The sequence below is a fragment of the Nicotiana tabacum genome, chromosome 23 (genome assembly GCF_000715075.1).
Source record: "Nicotiana tabacum cultivar K326 chromosome 23, ASM71507v2, whole genome shotgun sequence".
Lineage (NCBI taxonomy): Eukaryota > Viridiplantae > Streptophyta > Magnoliopsida > Solanales > Solanaceae > Nicotiana > Nicotiana tabacum.
This window is the reverse complement of record NC_134102.1, coordinates 85,165,740-85,180,562: the sequence shown is the minus strand read 5'-3', so window position 1 is coordinate 85,180,562 and position 14,823 is coordinate 85,165,740. Positions and strand designations below refer to the sequence as shown.

At 41.4% G+C, this 14,823-nt stretch overlaps 1 pseudogene; it reads left to right on the top strand.

Annotated features, from left to right (window-relative positions):
* The first annotated feature begins 658 nt into the window (after nucleotides 1-658).
* Nucleotides 659-14,425, top strand: LOC107797268 (peroxisomal fatty acid beta-oxidation multifunctional protein AIM1-like; annotated as a pseudogene).
* Nucleotides 14,426-14,823: the final 398 nt, after the last annotated feature.

The window sequence follows — 14,823 nt, the reverse complement described above, 5'->3', positions numbered from 1 at the left end:
TATGGCTGTCTTTCGAACTCATCCATTGAACTCAAATCCATTGAAAAACTTTACCTTCAACCACAGATCATGTTTTGCTACTCATCCATTGAGAAAAAGCTATTGGTTCGGCCGAACTCGTAGCTGGTGTTTTGCCTCCGCCCCTGGAACTTACACTCTGGTAAAAGATCAAGAGCGGATAATGAAAAAGTTCTTGAAACTTTTGACAAATATGGGAATTGGATAAAATGTTGTGCAGCTAGCATAAGGTGGTGACAATTTTCTGTAACTTATCACCCTTCAATAGTAGTGAATTACCAGCTTATTTTCTTTTCACAGGAATCATAATTTGCTAAATCAAAAGATTTTTACAAATTCAATAATTATTACGTAAATCATTATGATGGTGTTTTTGGTTCTTCCTTGGTATTAACAAAGGAAGAAGTGAATTAAAGAGATAATGCTTGTAGTAAAAGAAGGAAAAATATATCATTCATGTTGTGAGGGTCAGTTACAAATTATGAAGATTCTATTCACTTAAAAATAGGTATCTGACTCGTGAACAGGAGCAATTCTCCAAGTTTGAAGGTAAAGTTTTTCTTCAAGAAGCAACTTTTGGACATCTTCTGTTGTTTTTTAATTAATGCATTGGACCAAATTGATAATATTGTGTTATACTATGTACATTCTGAGAACAAGATCTTTAATTTGGGCAAAGCACACAATTTTAGTGGCATACGCTATTTCAGCAGTATTAGTAGATTTTATGGTTTGCAACTCTCTTGGAAAATTAAATTTCTCTTCCAACATTGTAGGGGATGGTAAATTCTGTGGTGGTCTTGACATCAACCTAGTTCAGAATGTTCAAAAGAACGGTACCATCGTCACTCAGACTTTCTTGTACTAATTTATGATAAGGCTCTAAATTGAAAATGACCATCTTGTTGCTTGATATGTCAGGGGATATCTCACTTCTACCGGATGCATCAGTTGATCTTGTGATTGACATAATAGAAAGTATTAACACATCATAATCACTAGTGCCTTCTAAGATATTTGCCTATTTTTTCCATACCGACATAGTTATATTCTGCAATAACTTATTTGTCCTGATGTTGGGTTATTGTAGATGGGAAGAAGCCTTCTGTTGCTGCTATTCAAGGATTTGCCCTTGGTGGTGGCTTGGAGTTGGCCATGGTTTGTTATTTTTTTCAAATTGTATTGTTCAACTTCATGGTTTTACACTTTAGTAGCATTCAGTTTTAAGGCTGATACTCTTATATCATTGATCTTTTCTAGGGGTGCAGTGCTAGAATTGCAACGCCGAGGGCTGAGCTTGGTCTACCTGAACTTAAGCTTGGAATTATTCCTGGTTGTGGAGGTAATGATGTCTTGCTTCTTGAAATTGGTGTTTGTTAATTGAGTGCTTGCTGTCGGTTCCATTATGCATTGATTTTCCTGATGAAGTCATGTATATGTTCGAAGGCACTCAGCGTCTTCCAAGGCTTGTTGGGACATCAAAGGCCGTTGATATGTTGATGGTAAGCCAGATTCTCTCTTGCTTAAAGGTACCTATCATATCGTATACATTTCCAAGCGGAGATGGTTTCTGTTGATTAATTGATTAGTCCAATGCAGCGAGGTTCCTCGTGAGATGCATGGACTTCTCTCTATTAGATGAGAATTTCTTCAATTTAAGGATCACAGTCTGTGTTAAATGACCGAATAATAAATACAATATCAATGGATTGATGCTGATATACTTCTGTTGAAATTGGTAAAAGAGATACTCCATTCTTACAGAGCTTTTTCTTGTAACATTTAGTTAATGTTTGAACTGATTAACTTATTTAGTGGAGTTAACAGATTGTCTAAACGCTTGGGTGTTGTCCTTTTCCCTTTCCACCTATCTTCTTGCTAAAACTGGTTATTACCACGTGACAGTCATCCAAGATCATTACCTCTGAAGAAGGGAAGGACTTGGGACTTATCAATGATGCTGTATCTTCCGAAGACCTCTTAACAGTTTCTCGTCTCTGGGCATTAGATATTGCAGAAGGACGGCAAACCCGTCTTAATACACTTCAAAGGACAGATAAAATTGAACCTATACGCGAGTCATCTGCTATCCTGGAAACTGCTAGGCAAAAGATTTTGAAGACATCTCCAAGTATGCCTCATTATAAAGCCTGCCTCGATGTGATTGAAGAGGGCATCATTTCTGGAGGTTATGCTGGAGTTTTGAAGGTGAAGCTTATATAAGCCACACCATAAAGTTCTGTAATTCTCATGCTAAATTTTTTTGTGAAAATATGCAAGTGCAGGTTTATGTATTTTCTACATGAGGTCCTTGTATTTTCAGTCTCTACTATTTTTTTGTAGTTAGTTTGATTGTCTTTCGAACATTTATTGTGAGATTCCCTGGTTTATTTTGTCATTTATCGACTTAATGAGTTGCTGCTATTTGTAGGAGGACAAGGTTTTAAGAGAATTAGTCCTCTCAAAATCTGCTAGAGCTCTGCTTCATGTATATTTTGCTGAACGAGCAACATCAAAGGTACAATGTATAAGCACTGCAATTTCATGGTTAGAGTTGACTCACCTAATATATATGCTCTTTAGAACTCTAATTAACCTGCTCAAAATTTAAGAGAAAGGGAAGTCCTATGTACAGGACATAAATTGAAATTTATTTAGTTGCTAAATTTATTCCATTAATTTCTACAGAGGGTAACTTTTTTAATAAATTCATTGTATTTAGAGGCTGGAGGTTAACAGCTTGTTTGGATGGTTGTTACCTATTGTATTGTATCGTATTGTCACTTTAATTATGATGTTTGTTTTGATTGTTACTTAAATTTTATTGTATCGTATCGTTAAATCTATCGTTACGTAACAACGAAATATGCCACTTTATGTAACGACTGATTTGATGTAATCGCGTCGTTACCTAGTCTTTTTCTCTCATCTCGCCCTTCATTATTGTTAAATTATTTTATTTTATCCTCTTTCCTATCTTTTTATATAATAATTCTACACCGTATCATAATTTTTCATTATAATATTGCATGTTTATTCTTCATATTGCTGGTACGCGATATCATGAAACGATGACAAACGATACAATCTATCCAAATATTGTATTCATCAAACAATACAGTACAATACAATGCAATACATTATGAAACGATATGTAACAACCGTCTAAACAAGCAGTAAGTGTATATGCATCTTCCAAAAGTGACTGACTTTTACAGATATGTACACTTGTTTGTCTTCTAAAAAGTACTATATATTGCATGCAACTCTTGATTATACATCCCACAAATGCCGTTAGCATCTTAATGTTGGTAGGCCACACCCATTTAAGAACTACTACCACACGTTGTTTTACTTGGTCATTCTTTGAAGTAACTGGAAGTTCTACGGTGTACAGGTACCATGCATTACTGATTGTCAGCTTAAACACCAGAAGATAGAGAAGGTTGCTGTTATAGGTGGTGGTTTAATGGGCTCTGGTATTGCCACAGCTCTTATACTCAGTTCTGTACAAGTCATTCTGAAAGAAATTGATTATGACTGTCTGCAAAAGTCACTTAAATCAATAGAAGGTACGTTTCTGAATGTCATTTTCGAATTACGGAGATATAAGTTTGGAAATTTACACTCTTTGATAGGCAAAGTGAAAAGCTTTTCTGTTAACAAATTGAAGTGAAAAATGTAAGCAAGTATAGAAAATGGGAACAGAATAAGCAGTACATATTGTTACAATTTCATTCACAAGGTGGGATATGATGCAAAACTAGAAGGCAATGTCATGAATTTTTCCTTTGTCCGATCCCTAGGAGGGAATGAAGATTGAGTGGTGAACGGTCAAAATTATATATACGTAAGTTGCATGGTAATAGTGAAACTAGATTAGTAGGGTTTATGAGACACAAAGACCAACTACACAATGTGTATTGGTACCTGAAATTGAATAAATATTTACTCTAGTGTACATGATGTGTGTCTATAATTCCATAATTTCATACATTATGTGCCTTGCATTTTACATGCTTTAATGATAAATTACACTTTATTTGTGCATAAAGGAGTCTATTTTATGTGTAGGTGAATTGGAGATGAAAGTAGAGCAAAAGGGATACTTAAATGTTGAAAGTGTGCTCGAAAATAATGAAAAGGAGAGACCAGGCTTTAGCCTGGCGAGGCCAGCCTAAGGCCAGGCTGGACTAGGCTTTAGCCTGGCGAGGCCAGCCAAATTCCAGGTGTTAGGCTGGCGACGCCACGCCTGACGCTAGGTCCAATCCGAGTTTTGAAGACTTAATTCGTTCCGGGTTTGACTAGGACCCGGGCCACACGTTTAGGGTTTCTTCTACACATATAAATAGACCTAAAACACCACTTGGAAGGGGGTTTCTATCAGCAGCCACGTTTTTGGGCAGCTAGAGGCAAGAAGAGCTGGTGGAATCACCCCTTGAAGTTAAAATCATTATTTCTACATCTTTTCATCTTTACTCTATTTTAATTATGCAAAATATTTGGGATATTGTTGCTATGAGTATGAGTAGCCAACTTTCTAATCTAGGGTTTTGATGGAACCTATTGAAGGATGATTTTCTTGTTACGTTAATATAGATTTGCCGTAGTATTTTCTCTATTTGTTCAACTATATTATTCTTGTGGTTGATTGAAGGGCTCTCAATTAGCTGTACCTATTTAGTATGTATTACTCGGGAGAGAGTGCATATTTAGGTAGTTGTTGAACAACATCACTCCTAAACGTATATGAGGGATCAATACAGAGGTTTAAAGGTGGGTTTAGGGATAACGAAACCTTGGTGCGATCTGAGTGAGATGTACTTAATGCCAGCTAGCGTAATTCGAGAGAATATGTCTTGTAAATTGTGGTAATTACTCGGGAGAGAGTTACGACAGTTAGAGTGCTCATGGTCGATAGAGAAGACTTAGGAAAATTTGTAGAAAACATAGCGAAAAAGATTCCGACAATAGGGGAAAATACAACTCTAGACCTCCTTAGTCTTGTATAGAATTTCATCCATGTTAGTTGATAATTGTATTGCTTTATACTATTTGCTAGTTAATTAGTAGAAATAAAAATCAAATCTTTATAACTAGAAAATTATTTGAACTTGTGTTTCTTTGCAATATTGAACAACTGTAGCTAAGCCTTAGTTCTCTGTGGGATTCGACTCCGGACTTATTAGCCGAAATATTTTTACAACAACCGCTTAGTCCTTTTTATAAGGCATAGTTGGGCGTGATCAGTACATATCTCCGACTTTGACTATTCAGCAGGGGCGGCCTAAGAGTAAGGCAAGTGAAGCCATTGCCTTAGGCCCCTATAATATTAAGGGCCCCAATTTTAAGTACTACTACGTGTCACATATATTTTATGTAATTATTATTAATAAAATATCTTAAAACTTTTAATTAAATTTATATAGTTGAGTGATAAATAACGATAAATTTCTCTCATTTAATTAAATAACGTATTTACCTTCGTTATCAAATCTAATTTTTTTCTCCTAAAAGAAAACTCATGTATTGGTTATTTCTTTTTACCATATTTTATTGATCCATCCATTAGAAAGGATTTTTTTGGTTCATCTTTTTGAGAGAAATCCCCAAGTGCAATGGGGTGCAAGGTTTGAAAGTCGACAGATTATCGATGTGCCCCCTCTACCTTCCTCCACTTAATTAATGACATATTTTCATTTACGATAGAGTTCCAAACTGTGGCGTGCTCCTAATTTACACATCACGCATTGTACACTTACCACTAGGCCAAAATAAAGTCCTAGGAGTTTGCTTTGTATCTCATTATTATACGAATTTTACAAAAGAAATTAAAGGGCCTTTTAATATGTTTTGGCTTTAGGCCACAAATACCGTTGAGCTGCCCCTGCTGTTCAGAGTATCAGAACAAAGATTTGAGGCTCTCAAGATTTAAGCAGTGTGAATCTCATTGTACACTGTCAATATTTAGAAAGCCTTAGATTGGATATAGGGGAGTAGCAACCACTAATTTCGGATTTCAATCAGGACTTAGTCAAGTCGAGAATACATTTCCATTTGTTTTGTTTGCTCATTTATCCTGATTCCTGAAGCATCTTAGGGGTATTGGAGCAGAAGCTTTAATATATTTTTTACTGCTCTCTTCTCTGTTTCTCCTTTGTATATGAGAATTACAAGAATGTGATATCTATGCATAGTCTGTGGTAGAAGGAACATGTTAGTGACCTAATAGGAAAAACGGAGAAACAATATCAAATGTTACACACCTGTTACGCGGCGCCTTCCTGAAGTTCCTTGGAAGGGCGACGTAAGGCTAAGCAATCGATGTCAGTGCGGTTGCTATGCGCCAACTAAGGCCCTCGCCGTACGCTAGACTAGATTGTCAGTGCCGTACGGGAAAACCAATGTCGTGAGCAATTAAGCAGCAGAAAATGAGCAATTGATGATAAAAGCTGATGATTGTGTTGATGATGATGAAAGCTATTACAAGATGCAATGCGGTGTCGGGGGGGAGAGACACCAGTACAGAGAATTGTTTGAATGCTTGAATGTTTGAATGCTTTGGTCCCCCTTAATAATGCTTAAAAAAATAAACCAAAGTTACATGAGTTGACCTAAGAAAGCTGTAGAAGCACACTGAAAATGAATGAAGTAAAACTACTCTATAATTACAATGAAAAGGACTTAGTCTTCTATGGAAGCAAGTCCGATGGCAGCAACTTTGTCTTGAGCAGCAGGGTCTACGCGCGCATTGCTGTGGGCGCGCGCGGCACTATTTGAATCTGCCAGCGGCGGGGCGCTGGTGCTTGGCATTGGGTCTGCGCGCGGGGCACTGTCTGGGTGTGCGGCGCTGATGGCAACATGATGATTTGGGCACGCGGCATTGTCGGTGCGTGCGGCACTGATGGCATTGGCCAGCCGCTGGGCGCTGGCATTGATTATCGGTGGGGCGACAGAGGTGCATGCTCGCTTGTCACTTAGCGCTGCCGAGACCACGGGGCCGACCGTGGCGCTAGGCGTTGGGAGGCTTGCCGGGACGCCACGGGGCGCGTCCAAGGGGTCATGGGTCGATGATGGAAAGCAGCCCATGACATTCTCCCCCACCTGAGTTGGCGACGTCCTCGGAGCCTTACCTGCAGGATGATGATAATTGGTCAGGCTCTTGATGGCTGGGAGGTCTGTTCCCCTCGGTGCTGTGAGATATCTTTCTGAATGATCTTCCATGCATTTCTGAACTGGCCTGAGGCGGCTGACATGGAAGACTGGATGGATTTTCCACCAGGCTGGTGTGTTCAGCTGGTATGTGGATTTCCCGATGCGCCTTTCAATGGAAAAAGGCCCGATGTAGCTTGGCAATAGGCGAGGATCTTGGGTCCTCTTTACAAACAAGTTCCGCCTCGGGGTTCTTACCATCACTTTGTCCCCTGCTTGATGTTGGGCAAAGCGACGGTTTTGTTCGGCATGCCTCGTTGCCCTGTCTTGGGCCCTGACAAGATAGCTCCGCACTATCTTCAAAGTTTGTTCCCATTCTGTAGAGAAACTGGCAGCTCGATGAGATGATGGTATGTTTGGTGCATTCACATTATGTGGGAGTAGCGGTTGCTGTCCGGTAACAATTTCAAAAGCGCTTTTGTTTGTATGGGCGCACTTTTGTGAATTGAAACACAGCTGAGCAGCATCCAGAAGCTTCACCCAATGTGTTTGTGACCCGGTAGCAAAGTGGCGGAGATATTCCTCCAGCATGTCATTGAACCGGTCTGTTTGATCATGTGTTTGCTGATGATGATGGCTTGAGTTATAACTCAATTTGGATCCGAGGCAACTGAAGAGTAGGGTCCAAAACTTGCTAGTGAAGCGTGGGTCGCAGTCACTGATGATGTTGTTGGGCATACCCCAATGTTTGACAACATGGGAGAAGAAGAGTCGAGCTGTTTCTTCTGCCGACATGTTCTGTGGGGCTGCGATGAAGGTAGCATACTTGGAAAACTGGTCTACTACCACCATGATGGTTGCATGATTTCCGACCTTGGGTAATCCTGTGATGAAATTCAGGGAAATGCTTTCTCAAGGTCTCTGTGGGACAGGTAGCGGCTCCAAGAGTCCCGCTTGTGCTGGGTGATCTAACTTGTCCTTTGGGAATACTTGACAAGTCTTCACACAATGAGGGGCGCCATGAGCTGTTGGACCCCGATGATGTGATGCCTGTTTGATGATGTTGAGGGCAGCCGGAACTGTGGGTTCAGGTCTGTTGGTTCCCTCCTTAAACTGCATGGCCGTGATGTTTCCAGCGGCCATCTTCTTGGATATGCACGGTATGGTGTGGGGTTTGGCCCCGTTGTCTCCCATCATTAGGAGCATGTTGGCATATGGTACCGGGATGGTGTTGGTCTGCCTGAGGAATTCCAATCCCACTATCAGTTCGAAGTCATCGATGATAGCTATGCGTAGGTCGAATATTCCCTTGTATGGGCCAAGCTAGATTGGCGCTTCTTTGGCTATTCCACTCACTTGCTGAGATGGAGAGTTGATAGCCTTGACACGACCCTTGCATTTTTGCACTGCTAGACCGAGGCGTTGCACCTGAGTTGAGGCCAGGTAGTTGTGGCTAGCACCCGTGTCTATCAATGCCCGAATGGGTCTGCCGTTTACTTTCATGTCAACGAACATTAAGGTCCTCTTTTGTGATGCGAGAGGCCTCTCGTCCGCTTTTCCTTTCCCTTTCTTGTCGATTGGGAATGCCTTCTTCTTGGGGTTACCAGCACTGGTTCCCGCCAAGGTATCATGAATGGAGCCGACAAATGCATTGAAGGCACCTACTGGATCGGTGCCGTCTGGGTCGTCGGTGTCTGACTCGTCATCGTCAACAGTTTGTTGAGCATTGACTTGTGTATTGGGGCATTGATTGTTCCAATGTTCCCCGCCGCAATGACGGCATTCTGATGGGGGCTTTCTCCCCTGATGGTTGTTGACTGATGCAGTAGTGTTACTGCTTGAGGAAGGAGTCTTGGATTTGGATGTACCTCGATCTCCTCCGTTTCTGTTGGGGCCACCGTTGCTAGGTTGGCTCCCGTAATATCCCCCTCGGACAGGCGGCTGGGGCCTATCCTTCTTAGTTTCCAACTGATAATCCCCAAGGTACTCTGCAGCTTCAATGGCCTTGGCCAGGGTATCTACCCGTTGTCTTTGCAGTTCCATACGAACATGAGGTTTCAAACCTTCTATGAATGCGAACAGTTTGTCTTTGTCCCCCATATCCCGTATGTTTAGCATGAGTGCGGAGAATTCACGCACGTAGTCCCGCACCGACCTGGTGTGGCGGAGTTCACGCAACTTTCTCCATGCATTGTATTCCACATTTTCGGGGAAGAACTGCAGGCGTATGGCGGCCTTCAGTTCTGCCCAAGTCTGGAGAGTATCTTCACCGGCCCTGATGGCTTCGTATTTGACTCGCCACCAGAGTTTTGCATCGCCTTGAAGATACATGGCAGCAGTTGCTACCTTTTTGGATTCTTCCAAATGTCCAACGGCATCGAAGTATTGTTCGATGTCGAAGATGAAGTTTTCCACTTCTTTAGCATCTCGGGCTCCGTTGTATGGCTTGGGCTCCGGAATTTTCAGCTTTTGTGGAATGGGGGCAATGTTCATGGCACCCCTGATGTGGTTTTTGCCTCCTTTGAGCAGGCTTTGTAGTGCAACATTGACAACATTGAGCTGGCCTGTCAAGTTGTCTATGGTTTGCTGCATGACTGTCAGTCTGTCTGCCTCTAATTCCCGATGGGCTAAATCCTCGGCACGCTCCTGTTGGAGGTCCTCGAATTAGCCATGAATTTTGGTTGCCTCGACGGCAGCCGATTGCCGGTCTTCCTCAGAGTCTTGACTGATGTTTGCTATCTCATTTTCGGCCTGCCGCATTCTGCGGTCCAGGTCGTCCAACCTTTGCACTAGGCTGGTTTTTAGATCAGGCAACGTATCCACGATGGGCCGTAATGCGTCAACCGTCTCTTCTAGGGTCGTGATGCGATCCCCGTGATTCACCATGGTCAGAAATGGTGATGATGATGCCAATGAGTTCCCTCGTCCGATGTCGAGCCTAGGCTCTGATACCAACTGTTACGCGGCGCCTTCCTGAAGTTCCTTGGAAGGGCGACGTAAGGCTAAGCAACCGATGTCAGTGCAGTTGCTATGCGCCAACTGAGGCCCTCGCCGTACGCTAGACTAGATTGTCAGTGTCGTACGGGAAAACCAATGTCGTGAGCAATTGAGCAGCGGAAAATGAGCAATTGATGATGAAAGCTGATGATTGTATTGATGATGATGAAAGCTATTACAAGATGAAATGCGGTGTCGAGGGGGGGAGACACCAGTACAGAGAATTGTTTGAATGCTTGAATGTTTGAATGCTTTGGTCCCCCTTAATAATGCTTAAAAAAAATAAACCAAAGTTACATGAGTTGACCTAAGAAAGCTGTAGAAGCACACTGAAAATGAATGAAGTAAAACTACTCTATAATTACAATGAAAAGGACTTAGTCTTCTATGGAAGCAAGTCCGATGGCAGCAACTTTGTCTTGAGCAGCAGGGTCTGCGCGCGCATTGCTGTGGGCGCGCGCGGCACTATTTGAATCTGCCAGCGGCGGGGCGCTGGTGCTTGGCATTGGGTCTGCGCGCGGGGCACTGTCTGGGTGTGCGGCGCTGATGGCAACAGGATGATTTGTGCACGCGGCATTGTCGGTGCGCGCGGCACTGATGGCATTGGCCAGCCGCTGGGCGCTGGCATTGATTATCGGTGGGGCGACAGAGGCGCATGCTCGCTTGTCACTTGGCGCTGCCGAGACCACGGGGCCGACCGTGGCGCTAGGCGTTGGGAGGCTTGCCGGGACGCCACGGGGCGCGTCCAAGGGGTCATGGGTCGATGATGGAAAGCAGCCCATGACACTACATATGTAAAAGGAAATAAAGCCAATGCTATAATTTGTGTACCAGTGAATCTCCACAGCCTCGTAAAAGGAGGACATTTGGTAGAGAAGAAAATGAAGAAAGCTTTTTCCCTCCTCAAAGGTGTTGTAGACTATGAAGAATTCAGAGATGTAGACATGGTCGTCGAGGTTAATCATCGGATCCATACTATACATTTAACATCACACCAACGCATCTTTGTCCTAAATGCCTTGAGTAATAACCATTTCTGTATTTATTCTGCATATAGCTCTCTCTAACTCAATTTAAAATATCTGCAATGCTACATACTGGTGTAAAATCAGTATAATTGTAGAAAGATTTCATCTTTCTTCTATTCTCTCTCAGGCGGTAAATGAGGACACGTTGTTGAAACAATCAGTTTTTGAAGAAATTGAGAAGATCTGTCCGCCTCACTGCATCTTGGCGTCAAATACATCAACCATTGATCTTAATGTGATTGGAGCAAGGACGAAAGCTCAGGATCGCATTGTGGGCACACATTTATTCAGGTCTTTTAGTTACTTAGTATTGAGCAGAAATTCTGAATGGAGTATACGAGAACACATGCATGTTGTAAAGATATCTTTTATTCACTGCTCAGTTTAGTTGAATGGTCGAAGAGGAAAATAGTTTGTGCTTCTAAATTGTCTTTTGATATGCTATTCAAATATAGTTTTCAGATTAAGTCCTTGAGTTTATCTGCAGAGCACATTTGATTCCTTATGTTTATGCTGAATTTCTTGACTTATCTACTTCTACAGCCCTGCTCATGTGATGCCGCTCTTGGAAATTGTACAAACGGAAAATACCTCTAAACAAGTAACACTAGACGTTCTTAAATTTGCTAAGATCATCCAAAAGGTTCCTATAGTGGTAAAAAACTGCACTGGTTTTGCTGTCAACCGGACATTTTTCCCATACATGCAAGGAGCTGACATGTTGGCAAATCTGGGGGTTGATGTTTTCAGAGTCGATCGAGTAATCACTGAATTTGGCATGCGCATTGGACCTTTTCAGTAATATCCTCTCTCCTGATTCTATTTCTTATGTGTTCGCTTAAAAATTATTGATCTATGTTCTCTAATATTCTTTTGTAAGCAGCTTAAAAGTTTTAGAAATGTTAAATTAGTCTTGGGATACTGTGAATTGAGTGTTTGCTTAAAGGATGTATGAAGCAGTAATGACACATCCGATGGTTTTACAGAATATTCGCATTTGAAATATGATAACATTATAATTTCTAGTTGTGATTCTGCAGGCTTTTTGACTTGTCTGGATATAATGTATTTCTGGCAGCAGTCAAGGGGTTCGCTGCAGCATTTCCAGATCGCACTTTCCAGTCTCCATTACTTCAGCTTATGATGTAAAATGGCCATACAGGCATGGATGATATTGTTATTCCCGTCAATATTGCTGTATTTGTAAATAATAATTCTGCAAAATATAAGTTAACGTAATGAAACAATAATAAATTCGAGCCCACTGAATTCACAGTGTTTCCTTAAGGAATTTAATCCCCTCCTAGTACCCAAGGTAATGGATTATTTCCTCCCAGGATAGAACGAATAACACACTGGTGTAGCGGTACTTCAAACCCCAGTGTTTCAGCGAACACAAAGTTCGGTAGCAAATCACACTTACAGTTGCTTTGTTTGAAGTTAAAAACAATGCATAACGAATGAGTATAAACTCAGAAAATCATATGGAAATGCTGAGAGGAAGGAGTGCAAATGTATAGCCAATTTGTGAGCGAATTGTGTGTTGTGTGTTTTTCTTCAACATCTGCTGCACATATATATAGCAGCAAAATGTTGAAGAAGACCAATCGTCCACCCTCCATGGTGGAGCAAGCATTACATGTTTGTGGAACAAGCACTTCATGTTTGTGGAGCAAGCACTTCATGGTGGGAAGAGCATTAGGCGGCTGCCAAATGGTCAATACATGGATTGAAAAATATCCGTTACAAATGCGGATAATCTTACGTTAATATTTACTATTAACAAATAAATTTGGTCTAAAAAATTTATCAATCAATCATTTGATCGAAGCCGAGCCGAGCGACGACGACGACGGCGCGAGGCTTGCTTTCTTCTTAACTCTTTAAGAGCTACAAGAAGAGCAATTATATATATACCCACCAAAAATGTCTTCCTCTTCCAATATGGGACAATGTCTCATTGTCAAGAGGGGGAAACTTAAAATTTTACTCAAAATTTCATTTTCCCTCCATTTCCCATTCACTCTCATTTTAAGAATATTTCATCTTAAAAAAAAAAACCTCAACAGATATATTATGTCTTGCATATAAATTTCTATTGTTTCATAATAATGCAAACAAGGAATTCATCAAAATTGCTATAGTTTTACTCGTGATAATTAATTTTAGTCATATTGTGAGGAAACAATTTTTGTGAGCAAGGTGTTCTTTTTTCTCTTTTTTCTGTGGATGTATTCCTATGACCTACCTATTGGCTATTGATTTGGAAAAACTAATTTTAAAAATGCAGGCAAGAAGGACGGAAGAGGCTACTACTTATACAAGAAGGGAAAGAGTCCTGAACCCAATCCGTCTGTGCTGAAAGTGGTTCAAGAGTGGAGGAGACTTGTGAGCATTATACCTGGGGGAGAGGTAAAATGTTTCTTATGTTTTTTTTGTTACTGTAATAATTTTTTTCTCATGGCATGTATCGTTATGTGGAACTTTCCGTAATTTTGATATGTTATTCGTTCTTGAATTTCATGAAGCATTTTGACAGGGAAATTAATTATATTTTTGCCTGTCTTATTTCACTGAGCATGCCGACATGTTTGGTGAATTATAAGAAATAGTGGAAATGCTCTTCTTTCCGAGTTATTGAGGAAGGAGTTGTTCTGAGAGCATCAGACCTTGATAATATTGCTTCGGTCCACGGGATGAAATTCCCTTCAGAGAGGTATGATTGTATTAGCTCTTCATAATGTGTTGTCGGAACGATTCAAAGTAGGACTCTTTGACACTCATGCACCAACATTTTGAATGATGAGGCTCAGCACCTACTGTCTCCTGTAGATAGAGTAGAAGCTACTATCATCTTAGAACGGTCATACCAGGTATAGCAACCCAGCTTGTCTAATTGCTACCTTAGAAAGTAAGACATTCCGGAATAGGATCATTTCAGGCTAGCTGCTATTTACTAAATTTCTATCTCTGTTAACACGCATGCAACTGCAAAGACCCTCAACTCAAACTTATAAGTATAGTATTAGCTTCTACTTTGCGTTTGCAGGGGTGGTATCATGTATTGGGCAGATTCAATTGGAGCAGAATACATATATAAACGTCTGAAAAGTTGGTCAGAAGCATATGGTAACTTTTTCAAGCCATCACTATTCTTGGAAGAAAGGGCTTTTAATGTTTCCAAGAAAAGAGGGGCATGCTGTGAGCACCTTATTTTTTACCGTGCTTGAATATTTCTGGCTCCCATCTTCCCACGCGTGTCCCCACTCTTTGTACCCCACACTTTGTCCCCACTCCACTTTCTCTTGTCCCTCATGCTTGCCCTCATGCTTGTCCCCCCCACACTTTGTCCCCTCTCTACTTTCCCTTGTCCCCATGCTTGTACCCCACTCACAAACTCCATACCACTCTCCCTACCCATTAAAAACAAGCCCGAATTCCTTTCTACGGAGAAAGAACATCACAGAACCCTCCCCCATTTTGGAAAACAGCAGCCGCACCCCTCGTCTCTCTCTCTTCTCTTAGGACTGCTGCTGAGTCGCCGCCGCCGTCTATGGAGAAGTGACCGGCGACACTTCCTTTTCCCCCTCGCCAAAACAGCCGCGACACTAGTCTCAAATCGTAGCAA